The sequence below is a fragment of the Thalassophryne amazonica genome, chromosome 10 (genome assembly GCF_902500255.1).
Source record: "Thalassophryne amazonica chromosome 10, fThaAma1.1, whole genome shotgun sequence".
Classification (NCBI taxonomy): Eukaryota; Metazoa; Chordata; class Actinopteri; order Batrachoidiformes; family Batrachoididae; genus Thalassophryne; species Thalassophryne amazonica.
The window spans coordinates 85,443,010-85,467,651 of record NC_047112.1 but is presented as its reverse complement, the minus strand read 5'-3'; positions in this window follow the sequence as shown (position 1 = coordinate 85,467,651).

Below are 24,642 nucleotides of genomic sequence, written 5' to 3'. Positions count from 1 at the left end.
GAACCCCCCCACAGTCTACGTCTAAAGCAGCATAACCAAGGGATGGTCCAGGGTCACCCGATCCAGCCCTAACTATAAGCCTTAGCGAAAAGGAAAGTTTTAAGCCTAATCTTAAAAGTAGAGAGGGTATCTGTCTCCCTGATCTGAATTGGGAGCTGGTTCCACAGGAGAGGAGCCTGAAAGCTGAAGGCTCTGCCTCCCATTCTACTCTTACAAACCCTAGGAACTACAAGTAAGCCCGCAGTCTGAGAGCGAAGCGCTCTAATGGGGTAATATGGTACTACGAGGTCCCTAAGATAAGATGGGACCTGATTATTCAAAACCTTATAAGTAAGAAGAAGAATTTTAAATTCTATTCTAGAATTAACAGGAAGCCAATGAAGAGAGGCCAACACGGGTGAGATATGCTCTCTCCTGCTAGTCCCCGTCAGTACTCTAGCTGCAGCATTCTGAACCAACTGAAGGCTTTTTAGGGAACTTTTAGGACAACCTGATAATAATGAATTACAATAGTCCAGCCTAGAGGAAATAAGTGCATGAATTAGTTTTTCAGCATCACTCTGAGACAAGACCTTTCTGATTTTAGAGATATTGCGTAAATGCAAAAAGGCAGTCCTACATATTTGTTTAATATGCGCTTTGAATGACATATCCTGATCAAAAATGACTCCAAGATTTCTCACAGTATTACTAGAGATCAGGGAAATGCCATCCAGAGTAACGACCTGGTTAGACACCATGCTTCTAAGATTTGTGGGGCCAAGTACAATAACTTCAGTTTTATCTGAGTTTAAAAGCAGGAAATTAGAGGTCATCCATGTCTTTATGTCTGTAAGACAATCCTGCAGTTTAGCTAATTGGTGTGTATCCTCTGGCTTCATGGATAGATAAAGCTGGGTATCATCTGCGTAACAATGAAAATTTAAGCAATACCGTCCAATAATACTGCCTAAGGGAAGCATGTATAAAGTGAATAAAATTGGTCCTAGCACAGAACCTTGTGGAACTCCATAATTAACATTAGTCTGTGAAGAAGATTCCCCATTTACATGAACAAACTGTAATCTATTAGACAAATATGATTCATACCACCGCAGCACAGTGCCTTTAATACCTATGACATGCTCTAATCTCTGTAATAAAATTTTATGGTCAACAGTATCAAAAGCAGCACTGAGGTCTAACAGAACAAGCACAGAGATAAGTCCACTGTCCGAAGCCATAAGAAGATCATTTGTAACCTTCACTAATGCTGTTTCTGTACTATGATGAATTCTAAAACCTGACTGAAACTCTTCAAATAGACCATTCCTCTGCAGGTGATCAGTTAGTTGTTTTACAACTACCCTCTCAAGAATCTTTGAGAGAAAAGGAAGGTTGGAGATTGGCCTATAATTAGCTAAGATAGCTGGGTCAAGTGATGGCTTTTTAAGTAATGGTTTAATTACTGCCACCTTAAAGGCCTGTGGTACATAACCAACTAACAAAGATAGATTGATCATATTTAAGATTGAAGCATTAAATAATGGTAGGACTTCCTTGAGCAGCCTGGCAGGAATGGGGTCTAATAAGCATGTTGATGGTTTGGATGAAGTAACTAATGAAAATAACTCAGACAGAACAATCGGAGAGAAAGAGTCTAACCAAATACCGGCATCACTGAAAGCAGCCAAAGATAACGATACATCTTTGGGATGGTTATGAGTAATTTTTTCTCTAATGGTCAAAATTTTGTTAGCAAAGAAAGTCATGAAGTCATTACTAGTTAAAGTTAATGGAATACTCAGCTCAATAGAGCTCTGACTCTTTGTCAGCCTGGCTACAGTGCTGAAAAGAAACCTGGGGTTGTTCTTATTTTCTTCAATTAGTGATGAGTAGAAAGATGTCCTAGCTTTACGGAGGGCTTTTTTATAGAGCAACAAACTCTTTTTCCAGGCTAAGTGAAGATCTTCTAAATTAGTGAGACGCCATTTCCTCTCCAACTTACGGGTTATCTGCTTTAAGCTACGAGTTTGTGAGTTATACCATGGAGTCAGACACTTCTGATTTAAAGCTCTCTTTTTCAGAGGAGCTACAGCATCCAAAGTTGTCTTCAATGAGGATGTAAAACTATTGATGAGATACTCTAACTCCCTTACAGAGTTTAGGTAGCTACTCTGCTCTGTGTTGGTATATGACATTAGAGAACATAAAGAAGGAATCATATCCTTAAACCTAGTTACAGCGCTTTCTGAAAGACTTCTAGTGTAATGAAACTTATTCCCCACTGCAGGGTAGTCCATCAGGGTAAATGTAAATGATATTAAAAAATGATCAGACAGAAGGGAGTTTTCAGGGAATACTGTTAAGTCTTCTATTTCCATACCATAAGTCAGAACAAGATCTAAGATATGATTAAAGTGGTGGGTGGACTCATTTACTTTTTGAGCAAAGCCGATAGAGTCTAATAATAGATTAAATGCAGTGTTGAGGCTGTCATTCTCAGCATCTGTGTGGATGTTAAAATCGCCCACTATAATTATCTTATCTGAGCTAAGCACTAAGTCAGACAAAAGGTCTGAAAATTCACAGAGAAACTCACAGTAACGACCAGGTGGACGATAGATAATAACAAATAAAACTGTTTTTTGGGACTTCCAATTTGGATGGACAAGACTAAGAGACAAGCTTTCAAATGAATTAAAGCTCTGTCTAGGTTTTTGATTAATTAATAAGCTGGAATGGAAGATTGCTGCTAATCCTCCGCCCCGGCCCGTGCTACGAGCATTCTGACAGTTAGTGTGACTCGGGGGTGTTGACTCATTTAAACTAACATATTCATCCTGCTGTAACCAGGTTTCTGTTAGGCAGAATAAATCAATACGTTGATCAATTATTATATCATTTACCAACAGGGACTTAGAAGAGAGAGACCTAATGTTTAATAGACCACATTTAACTGTTTTAGTCTGTGGTGCAATTGAAGGTGCTATATTATTTTTTCTTTTTGAATTTTTATGCTTAAATAGATTTTTGCTGGTTATTGGTGGTCTGGGAGCAGGCACCGTCTCTACAGGGATGGGGTAATGAGGGGATGGCAGGGGGAGAGAAGCTGCAGAGAGGTGTATAAGACCACAGCTCTGCCTCCTGGTCCCAACGCTGGACAGTCACAGTTTGGAGGATCCAAGAAAATTGGCCAGATTTCTAGAAATGAGAGCTGCTCCATCTAAAGTGGGATGGATGCCGTCTCTCCTAACAAGACCAGGTTTTCCCCAGAAGCTTTGCCAATTATCAATGAAGCCCACCTCATTTTTTGGACACCACTCAGACAGCCAGCAATTCAAGGAGAACATGCGGCTAAACATGTCACTCCCGGTCTGATTGGGGAGGGGCCCAGAGAAAACTACAGAGTCCGACATTGTTTTTGCAAAGTTACACACCGATTTAATGTTAATTTTAGTGACCTCCGATTGGCGCAACCGAGTGTCATTACTGCCAACGTGAATTACAATCTTACCAAATTTACGCTTAGCCTTAGCCAGCAATTTCAAATTACCTTCGATGTCGCCTGCTCTGGCCCCCGGAAGACAATTGACAATGGTTGCTGGTGTCGCTAACTTCACATTTCTCAAAACAGAGTCGCCAATAACCAGAGTTTGATCCTCGGCGAGTGTATCGTCGAGTGGGGAAAAACGGTTAGAGATGCGAACGGGTTGACGGTGTACACGGGGCTTCTGTTTAGGGCTACGCTTCCTCCTCACAGTCACCCAGTCAGCCTGCTTTCCTGACTGCACGGGATCTGCCAGGGGGGAACTAACAAGGCTAAGCTACCTTGGTCCGCACCGACTACAGGGGCCTGGCTAGCTGTAGAATTTTCCACGGTGCGGAGCCGAGTCTCCAATTCGCCCAGCCTGGCCTCCAAAGCTACGAATAAGCTGCACTTATTACAAGTACCGTTACTGCTAAAGGAGGCTGAGGAATAACTAAACATTTCACACCCAGAGCAGAAAAGTACGGGAGAGACAGGAGAAGCCGCCATGCTAAATCGGCTAAGAGCTAGTAGCTACGCAACCTAGCGGATACCTAAAAACACACAAGGTGAATAATGTGTAAATAATTTAGAGGTGATTCAGCAGAAGGAGTGCCCCAATCAAGGCACCAAACAGGCCATGAAGCAGCACAGGAAACGCACGACAACAGCGAACGCACGACAACGGTGCTAAAATAAAATAAAAATAAAAAAAAATAAAAAAAATAAAAACGAAAGCGTTAGCAAGCTAGTTAGCTTGCCAACGCTGAGGACTAGAGGACTGACTCCCTGTACACTGTCTCTGGTGGTTGCCATCCACAACCCTAGGTGGTTCTGTGGTGAGGTGGACGTGGCTGTGTTTGTCACCAGTGCATGCTCCCAGACTTTACTTGATTGTTTTTGTAAATACATTTTATGATATACAGCCCCTAGAAATGTATTATTGAACTTTGTTCCACAGTCTAGTGCAGTGGTTCCCAAACCTTTGGGGCCCTAGCTTAGATAAGAATATCCCCCCTGACACAAGATGTTTTTTGCTTCCAAACACTACGAGAATTTAATTTAAACACTGTAATTTATACTAAATTACAACTTCTTTTTGAGCAAAGTAAATTATGCGACACTTACACTGGAATAGTTAAACGTGACATGCATCACATTTCTTACTTTTTTGTGCAAGTGCTCAAGCATAGTGCTGCAGTTTGCCCCGTGTCTGTGTTTTTCTGTTAGTTATCTTTGTGATCTATCCCGTTGGGCGTCCCTGTGTTAATTGTCAGAGTGTTTCAGTCCTGTGTCCAGGTCTGTCAATTGTGTGGTTTCCCTGTTTGTACTCAGTTACAGCTTTGAGTTCCATGTTAGTTTTCTGACTTGTTTTTTTGTGGTTCTCCTTTCATTTGGATTATTATTACAGTATGTTTTAGTTTCCACTCACCTCCGGGGATCTTTTGATGGTTGTGTCACTTTGTGTGTGTCAGTTTCTATGTGTGTTTGTAGGCGTGTCTTGTGTCCCGGTCTCCCCTTCACCTGTGCACTCCACACTTGTAGCTCATCTGGTCATTTGTGTCAAATACTCCACCGTTCGGCTTTCCCGTTGCCAGATTGTTCTTTGCTGTCTTCTGTTTGTAAGTTGTATGGTTTATCTTTGACACCTCCCGTCTGTAGTTGTGTGTAAACTTGTTGTTGCTTTCCACTGCCAGTGTCTTGTTTTGAGTTCCACACTACTCTTGTGTTTAACATTTGGCCTCTTTTTGTTTGATGGACTGGAGTGCAGAACTGGTAATTAAATCACTTTTGTTTTTTTTCCTTTATCCTCCGTGTGGTTGCTGCCTCTATCAATTGGGTTCATTCCGAAACTGCTTTCACACCAGAATGTAACACATGGTCATCATCAGTGTTGCTGGATACAGCTGATGGTTTCCAGCCCAGTAACTGCGCAAAAATTGCCGACACATACACACATACATACACACATATACATATGATTTGCAAACGTTCATGCTGGATTACAGTCACAAATAACGTGTCACCGGTAAAGCTCAATGTGCGACCATATAACAAGCATGAATGTTTGCAAATCATCAGACACAACAGGGTTATTCCCTAATTATGTCTTAATCAAACATGTCCCAATCACTGTCATATTTGAAAGTGAGGTGCAGACTGTCACTCACTATCACCTGACAAAGTTTGATCCGGATTGTGGCCATTTGGATTTAATATTGAAAAGCCCTTTTTTTTTATATATTTTGCATTATATCTGAATCAAAAGTGCCTCAATTGCTCTCATTTGTGACAATGAGGTGCAAATTGACGCTCTCAATGACTAGAAATTTTGATCTGCATCTGATCCATATTGTGGATACAGCAGATATTTGATTTTAACATTGAAAAGCCCCTTTGAGCTATATCAGGTTTTATATTTTAGCTTATGAAAAGCCACTTCTAACAGGACTTTGACCTTGAAATTTTTTTTCCAAAATAAAAATGTATGGGATTGGAAACTAGTGTTGGTGGAGGTTTGCGCCAACTAGAGTGCAGTGCTCTAAGTTTTTAATAAACTTGTAAAAATAAAAAAGAGACTTTTTCATGATGTCATTATGGGGTGTTGTGAGTGGAATTTTGAGGGGGAAAAAATGAATTTTCTCCATTTTGGATAAAGGTTGTAACATAAAATGTGGAAAAAGTATAGCGCTGTGAATACTTTCTGGATGCACCGTACACAGCCTCTGTGTGTTGTGCCAGAGTCAAGAGGTGATTATAAATTACAGCTTAAAAGCAGGGAGACAACATGGGGTTTAACTACAACCTTGCAGCTCCTCCCTCCCCCTCCTCGTGCACAGATGGGCCGATAACAGCAGACAATGCACTTCTTTGAATGCAGACGGGGAGGAGAGGAGTTTGAGTGATGAGCGTGTACTTACAGGCACACAAAGTGACAGGCACATCTCCACGAGCGTGTTATCATCTCTCTTTATGAGTCCCTGACAGGAAGTGAGGCTGCACTCTAAATTACATGTCTCCTTGTCCCCGGCCCTGTCCCAATGCAAAACAAAGCCCTGTGCACTTTATGGTCAAAGGAGCGAGTTATTGCAGATACACGTGCACGCTCACACACGCACACATGCTCCTCAGCGATGAGATGGTGGAGATGGAGGAGTGATTATAAAACAAGCAGACAGCTGGAAGGGCACTTTGCCACTTGGCACGCGGCCATTTTCCATTTAATGTCGCCTCCTTTCTCCTCGGCGTCACGCTGTGTTCAGCGGCTGGGTGTTGTTTCCACTGTGCTTCTGTGTTTCTCAGATTGCACACTCTTAGGGTTCAGCTCATCAATCTATCGCTCAACAGTGCACCCGTGTGTATGTGTGTGTGTGTGTGTGTGTGTGTGTGGAGGTGCCCCTGTGTTATGTGCAGCCAGAATTCACAGGTCAGGTCATCACACATGAGAGCGATTCTCCTACACTGAGGAGAGGAGAGGAGGAATGAAGACAGATGTGGAGGGGAGCGAGCAGTGGGAAACATTACCAGGACAGCTGCGGGCGGAGCAGCTACTCTTACAATAGTTTGGCAGGAGTTCATATTTCAGTCTCGCACCACCCTCCTCTTCAGGGCTGCTGGAGTCCACATGAACGTTGCTTCTCCTTGTGATTTTGGCTCCTATTTTCAATTTAGTTTCCATCTTCTGACAATTTTTTTTATTTATTGTGGTTTGTCTCATTGTAGCATTTTATATCATTAATTTTGTGACACTTTCATCCCTGAATCATCCCCTTCAGTCCACGTTGCGTCCATCCCATTTTTTAAATATGTTGTCGCCCTGAATTCAGTTTCAATTTATTTTCATTTATATCCAAATCAAAACAAAAGGTTGCCTCAAGGCACTTCACATAAGTAAGGGCCCCTTCATGCAGTACGAATAAGTACAAATCAGGGTGCATCACGGCGAAACAGCTCGTATGAGCGAACCACGAAAACATCGAGCCGACATTGGCAGGGACACATGGCCGGGTAGGCGTGAACAATCCCGCCGCAATGGTTTCGTGCAAAACAAAAGTGGCTGTTGTGGTTTCCAGAATAATTCTGGAAAAAAATCAAATAAATACCTTTACAGAAAATACTGGATTTGTGTTTTTTTTTTTTCTCACTTTAAAAATGTAATGGGCAAAAACATCATATATAAGCAGACTGGGGTAATGTACAAAAAAATGTTTATGAGTTCAATGGTAAGAATACTTCATGAGGTGAAAGATGGAACATAAACATCTTTCACTTCATGAAATATTCGTTCCATTCAACGAATGAAAAAAAAAAACAGTCATTATTTGTTTTATATAACACCTAAAATAGATCCTTGTCATTTGATATTTTATTATTTTATAAACAAGAGAAAAGCGACTTACATTTTGGTGTGTGTCACTGGTCTTTTGACGTCAGCAGGATCCAAACAGTCCAGCATGAACTTTAAACAACAATTAAATCCAGTCCAAAATTGTTCTCAGTCAACTTACAAAAACAGTCAGATAGTTCAAAAAACATAATTTGCAAAAACATCATATAAGCAGACTGGGGTAATGTACAAAAAAAAAATGTTTATAACTTCAATGGTAAGAATATTTCATGAGGTGAAAGATGGAACATAAATATCTTTCACTTCATGAAATATTCACTCCATTGAACATATGAAAAAACAGTCATTATTTGTTTTATATAACACCTAAAATAGATCCTGGTCAGTTGATATTGTATTAACTTATAAACAACAGAAAAGGGGCTTACATTTTGCTGTGCGTCACTGGTTTTTGATGTCAACAGGTGCCAAACAGTCCAGCATGAACTTTAAATAGCAATTCAATCAATCCAAAATTGTTCTCAGTCAGCTTGCAAAAACAGTCACATAGTTCAAAAACAATACTAACGATGTGGTCCATAGCTGATGCCGTGCATCGTTTACAGCCTACCGTCTGCTTTCCTCAGTTCAGCAAAAAACTGTGACAGAAATGTGTCGAGCTCTTCATCCAACAGCGGTTCCACATCACCTAGAGACGTCCCAGCGAATACTGCAAATGTCTCCAGAGGGCTTACGGCATAATGGATTTGTTTTATTGTTTGTTTTTGTGTTAGAAGAATGAGCAGCGTCAATAAGCTCCCACCATGGTTGTTTTGAAGCAAAGCACCAACGCCGCTGGTGGTAGCGCATGCGGCGGTTGTAGCATGCAATAGCACGAATCATATATCACACAAATTGCACGCTAAATAGCACAGTATTCCACGGTAAATGGAACACAGTGGCAAATGGTATGAATAATCCATGTCACGTGACATACAAACCACCAATCAAATGGCAAGCATCTATTCAGGCGTTATATAATGGCAACCTAAGGATACTTTTGTTTGGCAGGCAGGCATACTATCTGCTTGCAGCACGGTGAGAATTAATCTGAAAATGTAAGGAACCACAGAATCGGTTTTACCCCATTGATATTTAGCCTTCACAATTGTAAACAAACATTTTTTCAGAACTCCTTGTGTTAACATATGTTGTACAAATACAGTTAAAATATGTTAATATGGCAAAATGTTGTAGAGTTCATGATATTTTCAGAGTAGCTCCTATTGTGACAGCACAGTGACACGGTAAGCGTGCTCGTCTCCCAAGAAAAACATCCCACGTTAAAGGCTGCTTGAGGCTCATTCACCTTATACAGCTGAAGTTGTGTTAGAAAACCAGATCAACATGTGGCTCCCATGTCAAACCCCCTGTGGTGATCTGGAGCAACATAAGAAAGTCTCTTTGAATCCCATTCAAGGTACAAAGAGACTGAGAACAGCATCATAACGTTAATTTAGCAGAAAAATAAATAAATAAAATACAAAAATCTAAAAACGGGCACATCACTTGTTTTTTGGATGTGGATTGTGGAATAATGTTGTGAAACACATGTAGTGCAAATGCTTCAAAACCTTAGAGAACATTGATTTGATTTTACTTTCTGGTACTGTGTGTGACAATGCCCCCATAGTGCAGCAGATAACTGAAACAATCCTACAAATGGTGATAGAAGCACCAAATTTGGCACAAATACTCCTTAGACATTATGCTTTTGAGAAAAAAAAAATGACTGACCACTTGTATTTTCAATAGGCAGCCAGGTAGGGATGAAGAATTACAGAGGGGTTAAAATTAAAAGGTGCTCTATTCATAATGGAAACTATACCACATTATTTGTTTCACCATAATTATCCAGAAAGGTATAGTCTGAACCATTTATGTCTGAATGTTATGGAGTTATAGAGCAAAAATTGCAAGAATGGTGACAAAGGTCAATTTCAGTTTGGGGTCAAAAATAAAGTTGCTCCAATTTTGGTAAAAAAGTGGTGCAAATTATTGGTTGCACTAATAGGATTAATAAATGGAATAGTTTTGACTGTGTTGAATGTTTGATCTGCAAATTAAAGGGCAAACAATGTCAATGTTTTTGCAGTACGGCTGGTGGGTTGTGGTCGACGCTTGCCTGAGACGCTGCTGTTAGCATGCGTCAACCATCTCAGGGGCGGTTGGATCCGTCGTGTTGCTGCTGCTGGATACCATCGTCGGCATTCGTCAGCTGCCATCAGATCCATTGAGACCGCTGCTACTGCTGCTGCTGCTGGGAGATTTGCAGTGGTCTTTTGTCGACTTGCCTCGAGGGGTGCTTATACCGCGTCGGCCTGTTTTGAGGCCTACTAAATCTGCGGCTGCTGCTTGTTGGACCTCCTGCTGTCGGTGTCGTAGGTTCGCCTTCAGGACCCGTCAGCTATGGCTCCAAAAAAGGGTACTGTGTTTATGGAGGAACATTAGAACATTAGAAAAATGTTAAATGAGATGTCAGCACAAATGAAGCCCATTAAAGAAGTGGCTGATCAACTGAAAATTATTTCACAACAACAACAAAAAATATTGGAATTAACAAAACAAGTTGTTGAATTACAAAAGGCAAATGAAGAGAAAGACAAATCATTAAAACTTATGGAAAATCGAATTGCAGAACTTGAACAACAGACTAGGTCAAATGACCTTCTCATTACAGGTTTGGACATTAAGCCTCGAAGTTATGCAAGAGCAGTGGCTTCAGGAAGGGAGCCCTCTGAAATGGACAACCTCTCTGTAGAGGAACAGGTGATTTCACTTTTGAAGGACAAAGGAATTTTAATAAACCCTAATGATATCGATAGTAGTCACCTTTTACCGCGGAGAGGTCAAAATCAACCTAAAGTCATATTATTGAGGCTTACAAACAGGAAACAGAAGTTTGCAATTCTAAAACAAGCAAAGAATTTAAAAGGAACGAATGTATATATAAATGAATACTTGACCAAGAAAAATTCAGATTTAGCAAGACAGGCACGATTTTTAAGAAAACAAAACAAGATACAGGCTACATGGACATTTAACTGTAAAGTTTATATTAAATTAAATGGAACACCTGAAGAAGCTAAAACCTTATGGATTAAAGATGAACATGATCTTAGTAAGTTTAACTGATGTAAGTTGTGAAGTAATACATAAAGAAATGTACTGGTTGATTGTGATGATGGAGGAAAATCTGTATATAATATAATGAACACGGTTAATAATCAGTTTATTTCTGCCAAGGAGCTCTGTTTGGAAACATTTAATTATAGTCATCCTGCCTCTCGCCATTTTGAACCTGAATCAGATCCAGATTCTTTTTTTAGTGACAATATCGAGCGACAATGTAATTATTTTACAGAAGAACAATTTAATGATTATAAAATTAAACACGGAGATTTTTCAATAATACATTTTAATAGTAGAAGTCTTTCTCGGAATTTTTCAAGGATAAATGATTGTTTAGATACATTTAGAAAAAGTTTTTCAGTGATCGCTATATCAGAAACATGGTTAACTGATGTCAATCAAGATCTTGTACAGTTGGAAGGTTATCAATTGTTTCAGGTAAATCGACAGAAGAGAAGAGGCGGGGGTGTGGCATTATATGTAAGGTCTGATTACAACTGTAAATTAGTTCACAATATGTCATTCACAGTTGATAATATCATGGAATGTGTTACGGTTAAAATGACATCCATAAATTCAAAAAATACGGTTGTTAGTTGTTTATACAGAGCTCCCGGAGCAAATATTGATACTTTTGAACAAGTAATTATGGGAATGTACAACAAAATAAATAAGAATTCACATTTATTTATCTGTGGTGATTTTAATATCGATTTTCTAAATCCTCACAATCATCCACAAACCACTTCATTTATAAATTCTTTATATTGTTTGGGAGTATTTCCGACCATCATTCATCCAAGTAGAATAACTGTGAATTCAACAACCCTTATTGACAATATTTTAACTAATGTCATATCTGGTAATCTCAGTGCGGGATTGCTGGTAAATGATATTAGTGATCACCTGCCAGTATTTACTGTTTTTGCATCACATGATCGAGTGTTTCAAAAGGATTGTAATAGATTGAGTAGAAATGTCACACCAATAACTGTTGATAATTTAAGGGTGGATTTATTATGCCAGAATTGGAATGATGTTTATGTTGATGATGTTGATGAATCTTATGATGGTTTTATTTCTATCATTTCTAAGTTATACGATAAACACTGTCCTCTTGTTAACAAGATATATACTAACCGATATAGCAATAAACCATGGATAACCAAGGGTCTTCAGAGGGCATGTAAAAAGAAGAACTTACTGTATAAACAATTTATAAAATCGAGATCAAAGGAAGCTGAAAGTAAATATAAAATATATAAGAATAAATTAATTCATATTATGAGATTTAGTAAGAAAAGATATTATAGTGACTTACTTGTTAAAAATAAGAATAATATAAAAAATACATGGAATATTTTAAATGAAGTAATAAAAAAGAACAAAAATGGTAGAGATTATCCTTCTTTTTTTCTTTCCAATAATACTGTGATAGAAGATAATGAGACTATTGCTGACCATTTTAATGAATATTTTGTCAATGTAGGTAAAAATCTTGCCAGTAATATTGATTCATTGAGCGTTAAATCTTTTGAAAATAAGATAACATTTAATAAATCTGTGTCAATGTTTGTTGGTGGAACAAATGAAAAAGAAATAATTGATCTGGTGCAGAATTCTAAAAGTAAGAAATCAAAGGACTTCAATAATTTGGATATGGCTTTGTTGAAAAAAATCATTGATTGTATAGTAAAACCTTTCACTTATATTTGTAATATATCATTAAGTTTAGGTAAATTCCCTTCACAGATGAAGATAGCCAAAGTAATACCTTTGTTTAAAACTGGTGACAAACACACTTTTTCAAATTATAGACCTATTTCACTTTTACCCCAATTTTCTAAAATACTAGAAAATTTTTTTGTAAAAAGACTGGATAATTACTTACTAAAGTATGAGATACTCTGTGAAGAACAATATGGATTTAGAAAATCTAGGACTACTTCACATGCATTGATGGATTTCGTGGAAAATATAGTGACTGCAGTCGATAACAAGCAATATACAGTAGGTATTTTTTTGATTTACAGAAAGCGTTTGACACTGTAAATCATGAAATATTGCTAACTAAATTACAGAAATATGGAATCAGAGGATTAGCATATGACTGGATAAATAGTTATTTACATGGTCGGTATCAGTATGTTCAATACAATAACATTGATTCTGAACTTCGGGAAATTACGTGTGGGGTGCCCCAGGGTTCGGTCTTAGGTCCTTTGTTATTTATTTTATATATAAATGATATATGTTATGTGTCACGGGTACTGAGGTGTGTTCTTTTTGCAGATGACACAACTGTATTTTGCAGTGGTGATAATCTTGAACAGCTTCTTGACACGGTGGTAAACGAACTGGATAAATTTAAGGCTTGGTTTGATGCTAATAAATTGTCACTTCATCTTGGGAAAACCAAATGTATGATTTTTGGAAATAAATTTGTGCCTAAATGTAAAAGTGTAACCATTAACAATATGGAAATACAGATAGTAACTGAGAACAAATTTCTAGGTGTTATAATTGACAATAAACTCAGCTGGAAACCTCATATAAATTATATAAAATTTAAAATGTCAAAATCTATCGCTATCATGTACAGGGTCAAGGACATATTGTCCCAGGATGGGCTACTTAGATTATATTATTCTTTAATTGTACCATATATGACATATTGTATCGAACTCTGGGGTAATACTTACAAATCAAATACCAATCATGTATTTCTTTTACAAAAACATGCCATCAGAATCATCTGTAATAAACCTTATCTTGAGCCAACGCATTCTCTGTTTATGACTTTAAATTTACTGAAATTTAGAGATTTAGTGGATTATATCACCATACAAACTTTGTACAAAGCTAATAACCAGGCCTTGCCACTTTATGTCCAGAGCCTGTTCAAGATCAGGAAATCTGAATACAGTTTACGAGGATGCATGGTTTTTAAGAAGCCTCCCGTACGTACTAATGTCAAGGGTTTTTGTGTTTCAGTTAAAGGGGTGAAGATTTGGAACAAATGTCCTGTGGAAATTAGATTATGTAGTTCTTTTGTCTGTTTTAAGAAACATTATAAGAAATTAATAATTTCTGGATATAAAGAAAATCATAAATAAAATAAAAAAAGATGTATAAATTTGTGGATGTATGTATTTAATTTGCTTATTTGTATATATAGGAGTGTGAGCATAAGTGTAATTATATGTTGGACTTGGACTTTTGGGATGGGGTATGAGGGGTGGGTAATTTATAAGCTTTGCTTCTTCCCACCCCCTTTTCAGGCACACGGTGTTTAATTTGGTCTTGTTTTTTTGATTTGTTTGATATGTTGTCTTTATGCTGCTGTGTTGTTGCTGAAATAAATTCTATTCTATTCTATTCTAATGTCCACTGGATTCTATGACATGTGACATATGTTACCCTGTAACGTGATGATACATGGTGCAAACTATTCCTTTTTAAAATCCTATTAACTCAACCACTAATACCAATTGCACTAATAGGATTAATAAATGGAATAGTTTTGACTATGTTGAATGTTTGGTCTGCAAATTAAAGGGCAAATAATGTCAGCGTCCATATGCGTGACATATGTTACCCTCTAACCAAGGTTGGGTAGGTTTACTTTGAAAGAATACATGTGGATTACATGTATGTATGTACATACATTTGGATTACTTGTAATCTGATTACTTTTGGATTACATTTCAAAGTAATCCTACCCAACCTTGCCTGTAACATGATAACTAAGCATGATACATGGTGCGAACTATTCATTTTAAAATCCTATTAACTCAACCAATAATTTGCATAACTTTTTAGCAAAATTAGAGCAACTGTTGACCCCTGTACAAACTAAAATTGACCTCGGCCACTATTTTTGCTTGTTTTTTTTACCCCCTATAACATTCTGTCATAGACAGTCCAAACTATATCTTTTTGGAATATTTATCATAAGAAAAATAATGCGGTGTAGTTTTCAATATGTTTGGAGCATCTTCTAATTATGACCCCTGTGTAAATCTTCAACTGACCTCTACGTGGCTCCCTATTGAAAATTCAAGTGGCCAGTCGTTTTTATTATTTTTTAAGAGTAATGTCTAATGAGTATTTGTGCTGAATGGTTCTTCTCTCACCACTCACAGGAGTCCTCTGTACATATTCTGTTATCTGCTGCACTACCAGTGGTGAACAAGGGTGCAATTTACAACTAGAAATTGGGGGGGACAAAGTGCGAGGCCCGCAGGGCCGAAGCCCATAGGCTGGGGGTCTGGGGGCCGCTTTAGGCCCCCAGAAGCCAACGGTTTCTAGATAAGCTCAGATGCATTCTGAGCATTCAGAACAGTAATTTTAATGTTTTGAGAAGACCATAAAGTGGACACCATTTGACTTATGCAATTTGAAACTGGATATAAGTACTTTATTCTGAGAATAGGCAGCATTGATTTTATTAACATCCTGGTGTAAATAAGGTATCACCATATGTGTAGAACTCAAAAAGAATGATAGGTTGAGTTCTCATTAAAAAACAACTGCAATGTGGTAAAATGTATTCAGAAATATGAAAGAACAGGCTCTTAACAATTATTAACTATCGCATACTGTATTTTTTTTCTCAAGATTTGTTTTTGCATAAGTTTGAAAAAAACAACAGATCATAAGTTTAGGATAAATTACTTATCATGAATTTAATTTTTAAAGTGGCACTAATGGCAACACTCATTCTGAACATAATTTCGCTGGCATAGACTGATTTTGGAGATCAAGCAATCATTGCAGATGGGCTTTCTGAGGTCCCAGATAGCTTTTCTGATTTCCTTTTCTAACTTTCAGAATTTAGTAAATTAGCATATGGTCCATTGATACTTATGTGTAGACACTAGTCCCTAGAGGCAACTATTTTTGGTTTCAAATCTGGGCAAATGCAGTCCCAGAAAATTCCGAATGTGACAAACAAGAAACAGGTGTTGTAAACAAGTCAGTGCTGCTAAAAATACAAACTTGCAGAAACAAAGATATTATTCTGACATGGTTTGCACATAAGACATGTGTAAACCAAGACGTGTGCAAACCACCTTCTGACATATGTATGTCAGAAGGTGGGGGGACATACCATATTCTGTCCCCCCTGGTTGAAAAGGTGGAGGGGACATGTCCCCCCCATCCCCCACTAAATTGCGCCCATGGTGGTGAAGTACAAATTCAAGCACACATGCTGTCTACTTGCGTGGCATTTTGTTCGCAAACAACCTAAGATAATCTATCATACACATGCAAATTTAATGTGACCACCATTAGGGATTGAAACTCAATCATTAATTGTTAACACATTGCAAAACATTACATCAAAGCTAATATTCATGTCACATCCAAGTCTCTTGTCACTTTGTGCACATAGATAAAGTGATTCCTCCAGTCTGTTCTTCAGACACATGGTCATGTTATAGGCCCAATAATTTCTTAAGTCACATTGGGTTTGGGCAGACTGAACTGCACTAAAGGTTTCTTATACAATACTCCATTCATATTCCAGGTATTCCTGCTTACATGTTACAGAACATAGTCTAATTTCAGTTGTTCCCAAACTTTTTCTCTTCGGTGCTCCTGCTGTTTGCAGCAAAGAAAGGCAGAGCCCCACCAGCCCAGTCAGCACTGGCCTCTCTTTTTACTGAGCTGAATGGAGTATTCTTAATTCTTTTCTCTATGAATCCAAGCTTTTCTTTCTCCAGCTTCGACCAACATAAACGCTTGATGCCATTTGCCAAAACCACAATGCACATGTAAACGGGGCCTGCGTTTAGTTTCTGAAGGTCAGGTTTTGATGTGACAGCTCGTGGGAGGTAGGAGGGTGGTAACTGTTTAAGCTGGCTGCGATCCACGAGTCCTCTGCAACCTGACGTTGAAGACAAAGAGAGAGGGAAATGTGGTGAGTTTAGATTATTATCATGATGTAAACTTGAACACAGGACTCACAGATGTGGTTGCCTGACACAGAGATAAACGATCACGTTTCTCTCACCTCTGCAGACAACATGTTGTCAGCATCAGTTTCACTTTGAACTTGAACAGTATTAAAGTCGGTGAACAGATCATCAAAGCTTTGATGATCATTTGTGACAGCGACCTAGGGAAAGATCAAAGAACAGTTTATGTGCTATGAGATTGTTGTCAAGGAGACATTCCACATAAAGTCACCTTTTCACCACAGCTAACACATTTCAAATTTATATCTAAAAAAAGTGAGTTGATCTGCTTGTTTGCTTCAGTCCCTGGCATGGCAGGGACTGAAGGCAGGAATTACAACCTCAGGTCTTCTTGATTATGATGCCACAAGCTTGGTGCACCTATCTCTGGGCACTTTTGCCCATTCCTCTTTACAGCACCTCTCAACCTCCATCATGTTGGATGCGGCGCATCAGTGGACACCCATTTTCAGATCTCTCCAGACCTGTTCAATCAGATTCAGGTCTAAGCTCTGGCTGGGCCTCTCAACAACATTCACAGAATTGTCCTGAAGCCACTTCTTTGATATCTTTGCTGTGTGCTTAGGGTCATTGTCCTGCTGAAAGATGAACCGTCACCCCAGTCTGAGGTCAAGAGCGCTCTGGAGCAGGTTTTCATCCAGGATGTCTCTGTACATTACTGCATTCATCTTTCCCTCAATCCTGACTAGTCTCCCAGTTCCTGCTCCTAAAAAACATCCCCACAGCATGATGCTGCCACCACCATGCTTCACTATAGGGATGGTGCCTGGTTTCCTCCAAACATGACACCTGGTATTCACACCAAAGAGTTTAATGTTTGTCTCATCAGTCCAGAGAATTTTGTTTCTCATGGCCAGAGTCCTTCAGGTGCCTTTTGGCAAACTCCAGGGGGGTTTCCATGTGTCTTTTACTATGGAGTCACTTCCATCTGGCCAATCTACCACACAGACCTGATTGGTGGATTCGTGCAGAGATGGTTGTCCTTCTGGAAGGTTCTCCTCAATACACAGAGGAATGCTGGTGCTCTGATAGACCGACCATCTGGTTCTTGGTCACCTCCCTGACTAAGGCCCTTCTCTCCCGTTTGCTCAGTTCAGATGGGCAGCCAGCTCTAGGAAGAGCCCTGGTGGATCTGAATTTCTTCCATTTTCAGATGATGGAGGCCACTGTGCTCATTGGGAGCTTCAAAGCAGCAGAAATGTTTCTGTATCCTTCCGTAGATTTGTGCCTTGAGACAATCCCGTCTCGGAGGTCTACAGACAATTCCTTTGACTTCATGCTTGATTTGTGCTCTGACATGCACTGTCAACTGTGGGACCTTATACAACCCCAATTCCAATGAAATCGGGACATTGTGTAAAATGTAAATAAAAACAGAATACAATGATGTGCAAATCCTCTTCAACATATATTCAATTGATTACACCACAAAGACAAGATATTTAATGTTCAAACTGATAAACTTGATTGTTTTTGTGCAAATATTTGCTCATTTTGAAATGGATACCTGCAACACATTTCAAAAAAGCTGGGACAGTGGTGTGTTTACCTGTTATATGGCTGGGGGGGGCCTGGCTGCCGGTTTGTTTGTCTGTTTGTTTTCCTCCCAGGTGGCGTGCATTTGGGACTGAGTGGCTGTGTTGCTGAGGCTGTCAGGACCTCACCCTGATCACCTGCGACTCGTCAGGACTCACAGCTGAGGTGCATCTGGATGGATTGGAGCATGTTGGCATTTAAGACTGGAGTGCACAGTGTGTATTTGCCAGAGACTCGACCTTGTGACCAGACGGGTGAGATCGTCGTCTCGGGAGCCATCTCATCAGCAGTGGATGCAGAGAACGTCCAGGGTTTGATGCACAGTCTGTGAAAGAGGAGGGGGTGAGGTCTCACGCTCGTCAGCACACTTCCTGAGGTACGTTAGATTTTGTGACTAACAGTTATACAGTCAGTAAATGTGGTGTCCCTCACACCTTATTGTATTGAGCTGTTTGTTAGTCATGTATCAGCTTCCACTGCGGTGGAGTTTTGTGAACTGGATGTTCCATGCCTGCAGGTTGGAAGCTGATCAGCAATCAAGCCAGGAAGTGTTTGCTGTTTGTACACCTTTTAAGTGTTCTGTGTGTAGAGTGTGGACTCACATAATGGTTCCTTCTTTCACAGACTCGGTTGTTGCGGCCACCTGGGGGGTGTCGGCGGGGTCCTTGGGTCCGAAACAGCTTCTGCTGGGAGCGCACCACGCCAGGCCGCACCTTTCTGTTCTTACATTTTCACTGTTATGTATTAAATTCAGTTAGCCTTTGTACCGTGCTCTGCTTATTTCATACTGGGTCCTTCAAACGCTGGTCGGTTCTCCGAGCTGCGTCCGACACATAACATTTACCACTGTGTTACATCACCTTTCCTTCTAACAACACTCAATAAGCGTTTGGGAACTGAGGACACTAATTGTTGAAGCTTTGTAGGTGGAATTCTTTTCCATTCTTGCTTGATGTACAGCTTCAGTTGTTCAACAGTCCGGGGTCTCCGTTGTTGTATTTTGTGCTTCATAATGCGCCACACACTTTCAATGGGTGACAGGTCTGGACGGCAGGCAGGTCAGTCTAGTACCCACACTCTTTTACTATGAATCAACGCTGTTGTAACACGTGCAGAATGTGGCTTGGCATTTTCTTGCTGAAATAAGCAGGGACGTCCCTGAAAAAGACGTTGCTTGGATGACAGCATGTGTTGCTCCAAAACCTGGATGTACCTTTCAGCATTGATGGTGCCATCACAGATGTGTAAGTTGCTCATGCCATGGGCATTTTTCCTTTTATACCCCTCATGACACTCACCTGTTTCCAATAGGTGTTCTTTGAGCATTCATCAACTTTCCCAGTCTTTTGTTGCCCTGTCCCAACTTTTTTGAAATGTGTTGCAGGCATCCATTTCAAAATGAGCAAATATTTGCACAAAAACAAAAAAGTCTATTGGTTTGAACATTAAATATCTTGTCTTTGTGGTGTATTCAATTGAATACTGGAATTGGGTTTATATGTAGACAGGTGTGTCTTTCCAAATCATGTCCAATCATCTGAATTTTGTGGATGTGGTGGACTCCAATTAAGCTGTAGAAACACCTCAAGGATGATCAGTGGAAACAGGATGCACCTGAGCTCAGTTTGGAGCTTCATGACAAAGGCTGTGAATACTTATGTACGTGTGATTTGTTAGTTTTTTGTCATTATGGGGTGTTGTGAGTAAAACTGTGTTCACAAATTAAAAGTTATCAAAAAGTCCAACATTTAACCATAGTACAGTACTGGTCTGAATATAAGATGACCCTACATTTTCAAGGCAAAAAAAAAAAAAAAGACTTTCTGAAGAACAACTCTTCGTTTTTAATAAAGATGGTACATATTGACAGACAAGATCATTCATACATGCACCTACTGTCAATTTAGGATTAGCAGTTTACCTAATCTGCATGTCTTTGGATGTGAGAGGAAGCTCGAGTACCTGGAGGGAACCACGGGGAGAACATGCAAATTTCACAAAGAAATGACTACTTCATAAGTAACCCCTGGACTTTCCAGCTCTGAAGCAACATTGTCAACCAGTTAGCCACCATTCTGCCTCCAAGGAAAAACTAGTCTTACATTCAGAACAATACAGTACTTACAGAAATTTTTAACAGATGGGAAATATAATCCAGGTACGTGAAGTCATTAAGAGTTGTATCAATGTGACATTTGACCCCAATGATGTTGACCTTCAGCCAAATCATTGACTTCTGGCAGCTCTGGAATCCACTTAAGGGTGTGACAGATTTTGGTCCAAATATGGGAAATTACATTCCTTCACCTTGACCTTTGCCAAAACTAACCTATAAAAGGCAGTTTTGGGATCAGTCTTCACTGACATGGCAAGTTTGGTAGAAATCAGCAAATGGACCTGGAGAAGTAGGCCAACAAACTCACAGGTGCAGGATACATGATCTTGGCTCCGATGATTGGCCTTTGGTGAATTTGATGTTGCCTGGGCAATTCTGGAACATACACCTACATGTGTATGCCATGTTTGGTGGGCATTGGACTGTAAAATGCAAGTTTTACTCCACTGACCTTTACCACAGCCAAATCAACCCCTTTTTCAGGACCAATGTGGGGTCAACGTTAGTCCACATGCTGAGTTTGTTGGTAATCAGCTACAGTATGATATTATAGTATGAGCATTTCTGCTTCTTTCCCAACATGTCTTTCCCACATCTGTGTTGGATCAATATGTGGGGACAATAAACCCCATGTGTTGAGCAGTTGGAGGACAGGAGGGGTTCATCCTCTTACTTAAAGATATGAGGAGTGATTGAGAGGTTTTGAGCCTGGCCCAGAAAAAAGTAGGGCGCTCGTCTCCATCTTCATTCTGAGAAACCAACATTTAGAGGTACACTGTATCATCAACATGAAGAATCAAATCCACCAATTCACTGCTGACTGAGCAACCTGCTCCTTCAACTCAGCCGCATCCACTATCAGAGCCGCATGGTGCAAAGCAACGTCGTGATGAAGCCTCACAGGACATGTTGGGGCATGTCCAGCTCATGCTCAATTTCTCGGATAGTCACACGACTGAAAAGCAACTGGAAGCCGTCTGAAAGCCACCTGAAAGCCGTCCTGAGAGACCAACACGGAGGTGGTTTTGTCCCGCGCCATGAGCGGCACGGTGGCGCATTCATCCGCTTCTTTGTCCATGAAAAAAACTCCTGTAACAGTGGAATGTGCCGAAAAAGTGCTGATGTCCACGCCTTCTGCCTTTTTGTAAAAGTCAGACGACGTCCCGGATCAACAAAGCCTTCACGTTGGAAATGATCTGGTTGTTTCAGCGGGGTGTGAGCCTGTCGATCGGCGCTCGGAGCGCGGCGCGCTCTCAGCAGCTGTGGGCGGTCTTTAAACTGGCTGGAGCACTCCTTAATCTGTGTAATCCCCATAAAATCGTCCCTGAAAGCCATATTAATTTTCCGAATGGTGTCCACCTGGAGGTCTCTCACAGTTTCAGGAAAAAATTGATGCAGCAAAGCTCCAAATCATTCCGCCATTTCCTTAATGACCAGGGGGGTGGACCAGTGCTCACACAAAGCCTGCTCACAGGCAAATGACGCAACCGACAGGCGTGAAAAAACTCACGAATGCGCACGAAGGTTCAAGCTTGGCTGATGCAATCACACGTGATTCAAATCCATATGGTTTTTGAAAAAAATAAAAAGGTCCGATACTTTTCTCACAGACCTCGTATAACAAAGCACATTGTGCAAAGCTACAAGTGGCTGATTTAACCCTCTGGGGTCCGAGGGCATTTTTTGGACAGTTCACTCGCCTGGTATAAATGTTTTATTACTGCTGTTAACAGCTCTCCCTGCATCCCACAATCAAGTTTTATTTATCTTTTTTCCATGACAACCTGTGCTTTCAGAATATATATGTTTTTGTTGTGTTTTATAAGTGTAATAAAGGTTTACAATCAAAAATAGGCAAGGAAAAAATAAAGCAAAAATAATTTTCCACACACATTTATTCAAAACACACAGCAAACTATAATAAAAAAACTGTTTTGACACTTTATAAGGGTAATTTGAGGTCTTGTGTGAAAGACTGTACAACAAAAAGGTTCAAACAATAAACACAAATGCACATTTTGAACAATATATACAAAATAGTCTATGTGTTTTGTTGTCCATTGATATGATAAACAGTGCTTTACGAGAAGAGAAAGCAACAGAGTTATCCAGTAACATTCACATGCAAACTAGTGGAACAATCCTGATAGTAACACTCTTTGTTTGAGCACGTGGGATTGTCATCAGAGGCTCTCCGTCTGCTCCTGCTTTCACTGATCACTGTGTGTAATGGCGCAGGGCGCACTGAGTATGTACTAATAGTATGTACTCATTGGAGCACCCAGGGGGGTACTTGAATGGGCCAACTAGTAACATATCACTCCTGAAAACGATCTTTGGCTTTTCACATGAGGTAAATCTGCCCTACAATTGGATTTTGGAAAACCATGTGATGGTGAACCAATTCCAATTGGTCACTCACATTGCGCACGTCATCATACAGCTTCTGTGAGGAGTACAAAGATGGCTGATGGCTGGCTCGAAAGTCTGCGGAGTTAACTTTTCAGCAAAAAAAAGTTATTTATAATTTAGTAAAACTTGGTCGTCGGCCCCAGAGGGTTAACTTCATTTTGCGCAAAATCCTCATTTACATGCTGCTGTCACATACCACCCGCTATAAATTTCGCATTGACTCTTCGTAAATCATTTTAAAACTGTCTCCATCCCAGTGTGAAAAACTGTGGATTCACACTCATTATCTGAGATCTTATGGAGCTATTCCCTAGTGCACCGTTTTTACCCATTTAATAGTAAATTGGGGCACATTTTGAAGCATCATAGTAACTTCTTGATCTATCTTTGTCAATCTTGAACAAATTTGATATTCTTAGTGGTTTCGACCATCATCTGCACCAGACTGAAATCTGTCTCCAGTTTTTGAAAAGTTCAAAGCTTGGATCCCGATTCTCAAACTCGCTGTATTGATCAGTATGTGTGGTATTTATATTGTGTATTTATATTTGCAAACTGTTTTTCTTTTTACGTTCACTTTTGATACTCTGTGTGCTTCTTAACCTGTGTGCTGCCTTACAATGCTGCTGGGACCTCAGTTTCCCTGAGGGAGTCTTCCCAATTGATCAATAAAGTTCTATCTAATCTAATCTAATATTTGGTAACTTCAATGTATTCGTAGTCTTCATGGCTTTAATCACATTTGAATGTGTTTAAATGGGTCTTCTACTCAGTACAGTTTGAAACGTGTTTGATTGCACCCCATCGGGGTAAAAACTTGAAGCTGAAGCAGCGTTTGTTGTGGTTTTTGATCATGTCTGGCTGAGGACGCAGCACTTTTCTTTTGTTTCGGGCAGGTTGCCAGGTCTGCACTTTATAAACCAGCCTGGTAGGACGCAAGCTGGATTAACCCGTTTCATCCCGTTTTTGCACTTTTTTGTATTGTGGGTGATTGTAGTAGAACAGCGGCCTGTGGAATAGACTTGTTACTAAACCAGGCTTAAAATGTACAGTTTTTCCCAAAATATAATGCCTAAAATTTCTGCATGGCTCTGAGTAAACAGATAGATAAATATTGCGTGAAGCAGCTGAACCTGATCACAGAGTCCCTGACCAAATAAACGTAGAGCATCTGTCCATCTCATAACGGACAAGAGACCTCCATTAACTCTGTTTCTCTCTGAGTCTCTGTCTCTCTCTCTCTCACACACACACAGAGCGGAAACCTGATCCGCTTCATATTTCCAGTTCAAACACAGAGAAATGCTTTAGAAATGCAATATGGTGCAGAGCCTTGGCAGCTCAAACAACATTTGAAAGTAAAACCTAATGAACTTTGTGGGAAAGGATGAAAAGAACTGATCAGCCTGGCAGATATAATGTATGTGTGTGAGCATGTGTAAGGACAATTTCCCATACTGTGGTTTTACCCAGCATAAATGCTGCTTTTCCATCTGGTGTTTAAGGGACAAGAAAATGGACTCAACACCCTGGTGCTGTAAAACAAACCCATGTCCCCCTGAGCTTC